Genomic DNA, 12,037 nt, shown 5'->3' on the forward strand with positions numbered 1-12,037 from the left:
ACACACACACACACACACACACACACTCAAAATGAATGAAAGAGGTGCAGCTCCGTGTGCTCCAAGCGGACTTCAGCCTGAAAGGCCATCATGGCAGCAAAGCCCAAACTCCACTACCCTAATGGAAGAGGCCGGATGGAATCTGTAAGATGGGTTTTAGCTGAAACCAGAATTGAGTTTGATGAAGAATTCTTAGAAACAAAAGAACAGTTTCAGAAGTTGCAGAATGGTAACCACCTGCTGTTCCAACAAGTGCCAATGGTTGAAATTAATGGGATGAAGTTGGTGCTGACCCAAAGCATCCTTCACTGCATAGCACATAAACACCACTTCTTAGGCAAGGACCTCAAGGAGAGAAACCTGATTGACATGTACGTGGAGGGAACACTAGATCTACTGGAACGGATTATCATGCATCCTTTATAAAACCAGAAAACCAACAAAAGAAAGTGGTTAACATGGCCCAGAAGGCTATAATTATATACTTTCCTGTGTTTGAAAAGGGTTTTTATTTTTAATTTTTTATTTTTTTATGAACATGTATTTTTATCCCCAGGGGTACAGGTCTGTGAATCGCCAGGTTTACACACTTCACAGCACTCACCAAAGCACATACCCTCCCCAATGTCTATAACCCCAACCCCTCTTCTCCCAACACCCCTCCCCCCAGCAACCCTCAGTTTGTTTTGTAAGATTAAGAGTCAATTATGGTTTGTCAACTTCCCAATCCCATCTTGTTTCATTGATTCTTCTCCTACCCACTTAAGCCCCCATGTTGCATCACCACTTCCTCATATCAGGGAGATCATATGATAGTTGTCTTTCTCTGCTTGACTTATTTTGCTAAGCATGATACGCTCTAGTTCCATCCATGTTGTCGCAAATGGCAAGATTTCATTTCTTTAGATGGCTTCATAGTATTCCATTGTGTATATATACCACATATTCTTGATCCATTCATCTGTTGATGGACATCTAGGTTCTTTCCATAGTTTGGCTATTGTGGACATTGCTGCTATAAACATTCGGGTGCACGTGCCCTTTTGGATCACGACGTTTGTATCTTTAGCGTAAATACCCAGTAGTGCAATTGCTGGGTCATAGGGCAGTTCTATTTTCAACATTTTGAGGAACCTCCATGCTGTTTTCCAGAGTGGTTGCACCAGCTTGCATTCCCACCAACAGTGTAGGAGGGTTCCCCTTTCTCCGCATCCTCGCCAGCATCTGTCATTTCCTGACTTGTTGATTTTAGCCATTCTGACTGGTGAGAGGTGATATCTCATTGTGGTTTTGATTTGTATTTCCCTGATGCCGAGTGATATGGGGCAATTTTTCATGTGTCTGTTGGCCATCTGAATATCTTATTTGCAGAAATGTCTGTTCATGTCCTCTGCCCATTTCTTGATTGGATTATTTTTCTTTGGGTGTTGAGTTTGCTAAGTTCTATATAGATTTTGGACACTAGTCCTTTATCTGATATGTCGTTTGCAAATATCTTCTCCCATTCTGTCAGTTGTCTTTTGATTTTGTTAACTGTTTCCTTTGCTGTGCAAAAGCTTTTGATCTTGATGAAATCCCAATAGTTCATTTTTGCCCTTGCTTTCCTTGCCTTTGGCGATGTTCCTAGGAAGATGCTGCTGTGGCTGAGGTCGAAGAGGTTGCTGCCTGTGTTCTCCTCAAGGATTTTGATGGATTCCTTTCACACATTGAGGTCCTTCATCCATTTTGAGTCTATTTTCGTGTGTGGTGTAAGGAAATGGTCCACTTTCATTTTTCTGCATGTGGCTGTCCAATTTTCCCAACACCATTTATTGAAGAGGCTGTCTTTTTTCCATTGGAAATTCTTTCCTGCTTTGTCAAAGATTAGTTGACCATAGAGTTGAGGGTCTATTTCTGGGCTCTCTATTCTGTTCCATTGATCTATGTGTCTGTTTTTGTGCCAGTACCATGCTGTCTTGATGATGACAGCTTTGTAATAGAGCTTGAAGTCCGGAATTGTGATGCCACCGACTTTGGCTTTCTTTTTCAATATCCCTTTGGCTATTCAAGGTCTTTTCTGGTTCCATATAAATTTTAGAATTATTTGTTCCATTTCTTTGAAAAAGATGGATGGTACTTTGATAGGAATTGCATTAAATGTGTAGATTGCTTTAGGTAGCATAGACATTTTCACAATATTTATTCTTCCAATCCAGGAGCATGGAACATTTTTCCATTTCTTTGTGTCTTCCTCAATTTCTTTCATGAGTACTTTATAGTTTCCTGAGTATAGATTCTGTGCCTCTTTGGTTCGGTTTATTCCTAGGTATCTTATGATTTTGGGTGCAATTGTAAATGGGATTGACTCCTTAATTTCTCTTTCTTCTGTCTTGTTGTTGGTGTAGAGAAATGCAACTGATTTCTGTGCATTGATTTTATATCCTGACACTTTACTGAATTCCTGTACAAGTTCTAGCAGTTTTGGAGTGGAGTCTTTTGGGTTTTCCACATATAGTATCATATCATCTGCGAAGAGTGATAATTTGACTTCTTCTTTGCAGATTTGGATGCCTTTAATTTCCTTTTTTTGTCTGATTGCTGAGGCTAGGACCTCTAGTACAATGTTGAATAGCAGTGGTGATAATGGACATCCCTGCCATGTTCCTGACCTTATTGGAAAAGATTTCAGTTTTTCTCCATTGAGAATGATATTTGCGGTGGGTTTTTCATAGATGGCTTTGATGATATTGAGGTATGTGCCCTCTATCCCTACACTTTGAAGAGTTTTGATCAGGAAGGGATGCTGTACTTTATCAATTGCTTTTTCAGCATCTATTGAGAGTATCATATGGTTCTTGTTCTTTCTTTTATTGATGTGTTGTATCACATTGACTGATTTGCGGATGTTGAACCAACCTTGCAGCCCTGGAATCAATCCCACTTGTTCGTGGTGAATAATCCTTTTAATGTGCTGTTGAATCCTATTGGCTAGTATTTTGGTGAGAATTTTTGCATCTGTGTTCATCAAGGATATTGGCCTATAGCTCTCTTTTTTGATGGGAGCCTTGTCTGGTTTTGGAATCAAGGTGATGTTGGCCTCATAAAATGAGTTTGGAAGTTTTCCTTCCATTTCAATTTTTTGAAGTTTCAGGAGAATAGGAATTAGTTCTTCTTTAAATGTGTGGTACAATTCCCCCGGAAAGCCGTCTGGCCCTGGGCTTTTGTTTGTTTGGATATTTTTAATGACTGTTTCAATCTCCTTACTGGTTATGGGTCTGTTCAGGCTTTCAACTTATTCCTGGTTCAGGTGTGGCAGTTTATATGTTTCGAGGAATGCATCCATTTCTTCCATATTTTCAAATTTGTTGGCGTAGAGTTGCTCATAGTATGTTCTTATAATAGTTTGTATTTCTTTGGTGTTAGTTGTGATCTCTCCTCTTTCACTCATGATTTTATTTATTTGGGTCCTTTCTCTTTTCTTTTTGTTAAGTTGGGCCAGGGGTTTATCAATTTTATTAATTTTTTCAAATAACCAGCTCCTAGTTTCATTGATTTGCTCTATTGTCTTTTTGGTTTCAATTTCATTGATTTCTGCTCTGATCTTTATGATTTCTCTTCTCCTGTTGGGCTTAGGGTTTCTTTCTTGTTCTTTCTCCAGCTCCTTTAGGTGTAGAGTTAGGTTGTGAAACTGAGACCTTTCTTGTTTCTTGCAGAAGGCTTGTACCTCTATATATTTTCCTCTCAGGACTGCCTTTGTTGTGTCCCACAGATTTTGAACTGTTGTATTTTCATTATCATTTGTTTCCATGATTTTTTTCAATTCTTCTTTAATTTCCCAGTTGACCCATTCAGTCTTTAGAAGGATGGTGTTTAGTCTCCATGTATTTGGGTTCTTTCCAAACTTCCTCTTGTGGTTGAGTTCTACCTTCAGAGCATTTTGGTCTGAAAATATGCAGGGAATGATCCCCATCTTTTGATACCAGTTGAGTCCTGATTTAGGGCCAAAGATGTGATCTATTCTGGAGAATGTTCCATGTGCACTAGAGAAGAATGTGTATTCTGTTGCTTTGGGATGAAATGTTCTGAATATATCTGTGATGTCCATCTGGTCCAGTGTGTCGTTTAAGGCCTTTATTTCCTTGCTGATCTTTTGCTTGGATGATCTGTCCATTTCAGTGAGGGGAGTGTTAAAGTCCCCTACTATTATTGTATTATTGTTGATGTGTTTCTTTGATTTTGTTATTAATTGGTTATTTAGTTGGCTGCTTCCACGTTGGGGGCATAGATATTTAAAATTGTTAAATCTTCTTGTTGGACACACCCTTTGAGTATGATATAGTGTCCTTCCTCATCTCTTATTATAGTCTTTGGATTAAAATCTAATTGATCTGATATAAGGATTGCCACTCCTGCTTTCTTCTGATGTCCATTACCATGGTAAATTCTTTTCCACCTCCTCACTTTAAATCGGGAGCTGTCTTCAGGCTTAACATGAGTTTCTTGGAGGCAACATATAGATGGGTTTTGTTTTTTTATCCATTCTGATACCCTGTGTCTTTTGACAGGGACATTTAGCCCATTAACATTCAGGGTAACTATTGAGAGATATGAATTTAGTGCCATTGTATTGCCTGTAAGGTGATTGTTACTGTATATTGTCTCTGTTCCTTACTGATCTACCACTTGTAGGCTCTCTCTTTGCTTAGAGGACCCCTTTCAATATTTCCTGTAGAGCTGGTTTGGTGTTTGCAAATTCCTTCAGTTTTTGTTTGTCCTGGAAGCTTTTAATCTCTCCTTCTATTTTCAATGACAGCCTAGCTGGATATAGTATTCTTGGCTACATGTTTTTTTCGTTTAGTGCTCTGAAAATATCATGCCAGCTCTTTCTGGCCTGGCAGGTCTCTGTGGATAAGTCAGCTGCCAATCTAATATTTTTACCATTGTATGTTACAGACTTCTTTTCCCGGGCTGCTTTCAGGATTTTCTCTTTGTCACTAAGACTTGTAAATTTTACTATAAGGTGACAGGATGTGGGCCTATTGTTATTGATTTTGACGGGCATTCTCTGAACCTCCTGAAATTTGATGCTCGTTCCCTTTGCCATATTGGGGAAATTCTCCCCAATAATTCTCTCCAGTATACCTTCTGCTCCCCTCTCTCTTTCTTCTTCTTCTGGAATCCCAATTATTCTAATGTTGTTTCGTCTTATGGTGTCACTTATCTCTCGAATTCTCCCTTCGTGTTCCAGTAGCTGTTTGTCCCTCTTTTGCTCAGCTTCTTTATTCTCTGTCATTCGGTCTTCTATATCACTAACTCTTTCTTCTGCCTCATTTATCCTAGCAGTGAGAGCCTCCATTTTTTATTGCACCTCATTAATAGCTTTTTTTTATTTCAACTTGGTTAGATTTTAGTTCTTTTATTTCTCCAGAAAGGGCTTTTATATCTCCCGAGAGGGTTTCTCTAATATCTTCCATGCCTTTTTTGAGCTCGGCTAGAACCTTGAGAATTGTCATTCTGAACTCTAGATCTGACATATTACCAATGTCTGTATTGATTAGGCCCCTAGCCTTCTGTACTGCCTCTTGTTCTTTTTTTTGTGGTGAATTTTTCCGCCTTGTCATTTTGTCCAGATAAGAGTATATGAAAGAGCAAGTAAAATACTAAAAGGGTGGCAACAACCCCAGGAAAATATGGTTTAACCAAATCAGCGGAGATCGCAAATCATGAGGGGGGAGAAAGGGGATAAAAAGAGGTTCAAAAAGAAAGAAAATAAAAGAAAAGAAAAAAAGAGAAAAAAGAAAAGAATTTAAAAAAGGAAAACGAATAAAGAAAAATATAAAAAGGAAAAAATATATATATTAGATAAACTAGTTAAAAACGTTAAAAAAGAGAAGGGTAAAAATTCAAAAAAATTTTAGCAGAAGAAGAGAAAAAAAATGAAAAAGAAAAAAATTAAATTCACTGCAAGACTAAAAAATTCACAGGGAAAAAAGAAAAGAAAAGAAAAAAAAATCACAGGGAGAAAGCCATGAGTTCTGTGCTTTGCTTTCTCCTCCTCTGGAATTCTGCTGCTCTCCTTGGTATTGAAACCGCACTCCTTGGTAGGTGAACTTGGTCTCGGCTGGATTTCTTGTTGATCTTCTGTGGGAGGGCCTGGTGTAGTGATTCTCAAGTGTCTTTGCCCCAGGGGGAATTGCACCGCCCTTACCAGGGGCCGGGCTGAGTAATCCGCTCCGGTTTGCTTTCAGGAGCTTTTGTTCCCTGAGCGCTTTCCGTAGAGTTCCAGAGGACAGGAATACAAATGGCGACCTCCTGATCTCCAGCCCAGAGGAGCTGAGAGCCCGGGGACCCCACTTTTCAGTGCGCCCTCAGAGAACAGCGCCCAGTTACTCCCGTCTGCCTGACCTCCAGCCGCGCTCCGAGCTCACCGAGCCTGCGACCGATTCAAGGTAACACCAAGCTGTGAGCTTACTGTCGGCTCTGTCTCTGTAGCCGGCTTTCCCATTCCAATACCCGCAAGCTCTGCGACACTCAGACACCCCCGATCCTTCTGTGACCCTGCGAGACCTGAGGCCACGCTGACCCTGCATGGGCTTTGCCCTGGTTTAGCCTCTGGAGCGATGTCTCTCAGCAGAACAGACTTTTAAAAGTCCTGATTTTGTTCTCCATTGCTCCGCCACTTGCTGGGAGCCAGCCCCTCCCCCCGGGGTCTATCTTCCCGTCGCTTTGGATTCACTTCTCTGCAGGTCCTACCTTTCAGAAAGTGGTTGTTTTTCTGTTTCCAGAATTGCTGTTCTTCTTCTCTTCGATCTGCCGATGGATTTTCAGGTGTTTGCAATCTTTAGATAAGCTATCTAGCTGATCTCCAGCTAGCTGAAGTAGTCTCAGCCTGCTACTTCTCCGCCATCTTGACTCCTCCCTTAGCAGAGCCGGCACCTCTGGGAGCATCCGGGATGAGTGGCGCAGAGGCCGACTGCTGGGCGTGGCTCTTGAAACGTTTTAAGAGTTGATGGTCAGAGGTTTCTGGTTGGTAACCAGCTGAGCCTTGCAGATGTGATTCTACTACAAACCATTTTGGCTCTAGAAGAGAAAATCCCCAATATCCTGTCTGCATTTCCTCATCTCCAGGAGTTCACAGTGAAAATAAGTAATATCCCTACAATTAAGAAATTTCTGGAACCTGGCAGCAAGAAGAAGCCTCCTCCTGATGACATCTACGTGAGAACTGTCTACAACATCTTTATGCCATAAAACATCACGTACATCTGTGAGTGAGAGCTAGCGCCTAGGGATTTCTATGTCCACAGTAGAATCTTAACTGATGAATTGATCCCAGCTCTGTCATGGTGCTATGTATAACATTTCCTTAGTTGGGTCTTTCATGCTGAGATCTTTTCTAGAAACATTCATTGACCTTTTGTTTTGTCGGGTGAATAATTGTTAACACCGCTTTTTCATGAAAGCCTTTTTGGAGAGGCTGGCATTTCAGTTAGATCTGATGTGGTGACTCATTTCCTGACCACTAGGCTGGGCAGGACCTTGTGTTCTCACTTGAGTTTCTTTTCCCCTTCTTCTTACCCCTTTCTAAAAGCCCTCCAGTCTCCTCCTGATTTTTGGTGTTTAATGACAACAGTATATCTAGTGAGTAATTCTCCTGAGCTATAATAAATCTGTGGTAGTAATGAAGGCAGTCAATATTAGCCAAAATAAAGAATTCACAAATCACAGAAAAAAAAAAAGAATGAAAGACCTAAATGTGAGACAGAAATCTATCAAAAGCCTAGAGGAGAACATAGGCAGGAACATCTTTGTCCTCAGCTGCATTAACTTCTTCCTAGACATGTCTCCAGAGGCAAGGAAGACAAAAGTAAATATGAACTAATCGGGCTTCATCAGGAAAAATGCTCTTGCACAGCAAAGAAGACCGTCAACAAAACTAAAAGTCAAACTGTGGAATGGAAGATATTAAAAAAGAACTTAATCAAACTCAACACTCAAAAAACAAAACAAAAAAAAATCCATTCAAAAAATGGGCAGAAGACATGAACAGATATTTCTCTAATGAAGACATAAAATGGCTAAAAGAGACATGAAAAAGTGCTCAATATCCCTCAGCATGAAAGAAATACAAATCAAAATCACACTGAGACACCAATTCACACTGGTCAGAATGACTAAAATTAACAAGTCAGGAAACAACATATGTTGGCAAGGATGCAGCAAAAGGGGAACACTCTTACACTGTTGGTGGGAATGCAAACTGGTGTAGCCACTCTGTTTAACAGTATGGAGGTTTCTCACAATGTTAAAATTAGAACTACCCTTTGACTCAGCAATTGCACTACTAGGTATTGATCCAAAGTATACGAAAATAGTGATATGAAGGAGCACCTGAATTCCAACGTTTATAACAGCAATGTCCACAATAGCCAAAATATGGAAATAGCCCAGATATTCATCAACAGTCCATGGATAAAGAAGATGTATATATATACAATGGACTATTATTTAACCATCAAGAAGAATGAACTCTTGTCATTTACAATGATGTGATTGAAACTAAATGGTATTATGCTAATCAAAATAAGTCAGAGAAAGACAAATACCTTATGACTTCACTCAGATTTGGAATTTAAGAAACAAAGCAGGTGAACACAGGGGAAGGAAAGGAAAAAAATAAAATAAGATGAAAACAGAAAGGGAGGCAAACCATATGAGACTCTTAACTATAGGAAAAAAACTAAGGGTTGCTGGAGGAGAGGTGGGTGGTGTATTAGATAACTGGGAGATGGGCATTAAGGAGGGCACTTGATCTAATAAGCACTGGGCATTATATGCAACTAATGAGCACTAAATTCAACCCCAGAAACTAATAATGTGCTTTATGTTAGCTAAATTGTATTTAAATAAATAAATTTTTTAAATCTATAAAGAACTCCTCAAACTCAACACCCAAAAAAAATAATCATGACAAAAAAATGGGCAGAAGACACGAACAAACATTTCTCCAAAGAAGACATACAAATGGCTAACAGACACATGAAAAAATGTTCATCATCATTAGCCATCAGGGAAACTCAAATCAAAATCACATTGAGATAACAACTTACCCCTATTAGAAATGTCCAAGATTAAAAAGACAGGAAACAACAAGTGTTGGAGAGGATGTGGAGAAAGGGGAACCTTCTTAAACTGTTGGTGGGAATGCAAGTTGGTGCAGCCACTTCTTTGGAATACAGTGTGAAGATTCCTTAAGAAATTAAAAATAGACCTTCCCTATGACCCTGCAATTGCACTACTGGGTATTTACCCCAAAGATACAGATGTAGTGAAAAGAAGGGCCATCTGTACCACAATGTTCATAGCAGCAATGGCCACAATCACCAAACTGTGGAAAGAGCCAAGATGCACTTCAACAGACAAATGGAAAAAGAAAATGTGATCCATATATATAATGGAATATTATGCCTCCATCAGAAAGGATGAATACCCAACTTTTGCATCAACACGGATGGGACTGAAGGAGATTATGCTAGTGAAATCAGTCAAGCAGACGAAGTCAATTATATGATTTCACTTACTTGTGGATCATAAGGAATAACACAGAGGACATGGGGAGATGGAGAGAAGAAGTGAGTTGGGGGAAATCAGAGGGGGAGACAAACCATGAAAGACTGTGGACTCTGAGAAACAACCTGAGGGTTTTGGAGGGGAGGGGGTTGGGGAAATTGGTGAGCCTGGTGGTGCATATTAAGGAGGGCACGTATTGCATGGAGCATTGGCTGTGGTGCATAAACAATGAATCTTGAAACACTGAAAGAAAAAGAAAAAAAGATCTAATATGAGTTTTTCTTTTGTTTTTGTTTTTTGTTTGTTTGTTTGCATTGCAGTTCTAATAGTGATAATTCCCAAAGTTTTTGTTTTTCTGGTAAAGTATTTCTCCTCCATATCTGAAAGTTAGTTTTGGCATATAGAGTTCCTTGTCTGGCAAACTTTTTCTTTAATTTTTTTAAAAAAGATTATTTATCTATCTATTTATTTATTTATTTATTTGACAGAGAGAGCGAGAGAGATCACAAGTAGGCAGAGAGGCAGGCAGAGGGGGTGGGGTAAGCAAACTCCTCGCTGAGCAGAGAGCCCAATGTGGGGTTTGATCCCAGGACCCTGAGATCATGACCCTAGCCAAAGGCAGAGGCTTAACCCACTGAGTCACCCAGGCACCCTGTTCTTTAATATTTTGGATGTGGAACTCCTCTCTCTCTCTTGTTCTGTATAGTTTTTGCAGAGAAAATTATTGAGCCTAATGGGGCTTTCTGTAGATTAGTCTTTTTTCTTTGTATTCAATTTTCAACAATTTATTGTAATGTATCTTATAGAAGATAGATTTCCATTGAAATGATGAGGTGATCTTTCAGCTTCATGAATTTGGATGTTGAAGTCTTTCCCCCCCACTTCTGGGATGTTCTCGGGTATTATTCCCTTAAATAAACTTTGTGCTCATTTCTTCCTCTCTCCTAGTTTTGGAACTTCAATTATTCTAATATATGTTTGTTTTTATGAATGTCATTGATGATAGCCTTTCTTTCTCTTATTCATTATTTTTTTGTTATTCTTCTGAGTTGTGTAAAAATTCTTGTACTTTGCATAACTTATTGTTTCAGTTGCAGTACTTGGCTGTAGCTTTTATCTATTGCACTTTTTCATTTAACAAAATCTTCAGTTTTGGATTTTGTTTTTTAATGATTTCCATGTTTATAAAACTTAACAATTTGGTCTTGTTATGTTTCCCAGATTGTGCTGAATTGTTTTTCTTTGTTTTCTTGTAGCTTGTTTGGTTCCTCAAAAATGTCATTTGAATTTTTTTTTCTATCACACAGATAACAAAATTCCAGGTCTTTGAGCTGAATCATTGGAGGAATATTCTTATCTTTTGTTGATGATATGTGTTTTATTTAATTTTTTTTTTTACCATAGTTGACAAACATTATTGTATTAGTGTCTGGTGTACATAATAGTGATTCAACAAGTTTATACATTATGCTATGCTCACCAAAAGTGCAGTTACCAACTGTCACCATACAAATGCTATAACAATCTCAATGACCATATTCCTTATTTTGCACCTTTTATTCTCATGGTTTATTTATTCCAGAACCAGAAATCTGTATCTCCAGTTTTTGCCCATCCCATACCACCATTATATCTGGCATCCATCAATTTGTTCTCTGTATTTATAGACATGATTCCACTTTTAATTTATTTATTGTTTTAGGTTGCACATGTAAGTAATGTTATATGATATCTGTCTTTCTTAGCATGATTTATGTCAGGTAGCATAATACCCTCAAGGTCCATCCATGCTGTTGCAAATAGCCAGACTGCATTCTTTCTATTGCAGAGTAATATTGCAGTGTCTGTGTGTGTGTGTGTGTGTGTGAGACGTCTTCTTTATCTATTTATCCATCAATGTTTAAGGTTGTTCCCATACCTTAAATACTATAAAATACATTCCAAATATTAACCCTTATCAAAACAATTTGAAAACATTTTCTCCTACTCTCATGATAGTGTTCTTTGATGCACATAGTATTTCATTTTGATGAAGTACAATTTATCTCTTTTTCTTTTGTTGCCTATGATTTTGGTTTCCATATTTAAGAAATCATTGCCAAGTCCATTCTTACAAAGCTTTCCCCATACCTTTTCTTTTAAGAGTTTTACAAATTTTTTCTTATGTATATGCCTTTGATTAATTTGAGTTAACTTTTGTATATGGTGAGGTCATGGGTACAACCTTATTATTTTGCATGTGTGTATCCAGTTTTCCTAGCACCTTTTGTTGGAAAAAAAAAGTGTCTTTTTACCAATGTAATTGTCTTGTCTGTCTTGATGACAATTATTTGGCCACATATATATGAGAGTTTATTTCTATGTTCTCTTTTCTGCTTTTTAAATGATTATTATTTAGTATAGCTGACACACAATGTTACATTAGTTTTGGGTATACAACATAAGGATTCAACAAGTTTATACATTATAGTATGTTCATTACAAATGT

The 12,037-nt window shown here is 38.4% G+C and overlaps 1 pseudogene; it reads left to right on the forward strand.

The window, feature by feature from the left end:
* The first annotated feature begins 71 nt into the window (after window positions 1-71).
* On the forward strand, window positions 72-7,358 carry LOC101686648 (annotated as a pseudogene).
* Window positions 7,359-12,037: the final 4,679 nt, after the last annotated feature.

The sequence above is a fragment of the Mustela putorius genome, unplaced genomic scaffold (genome assembly GCF_011764305.1).
Source record: "Mustela putorius furo isolate JIRA1106 unplaced genomic scaffold, ASM1176430v1.1 tig00000870_pilon_pilon_pilon, whole genome shotgun sequence".
Taxonomy (NCBI): Eukaryota; Metazoa; Chordata; class Mammalia; order Carnivora; family Mustelidae; genus Mustela; species Mustela putorius.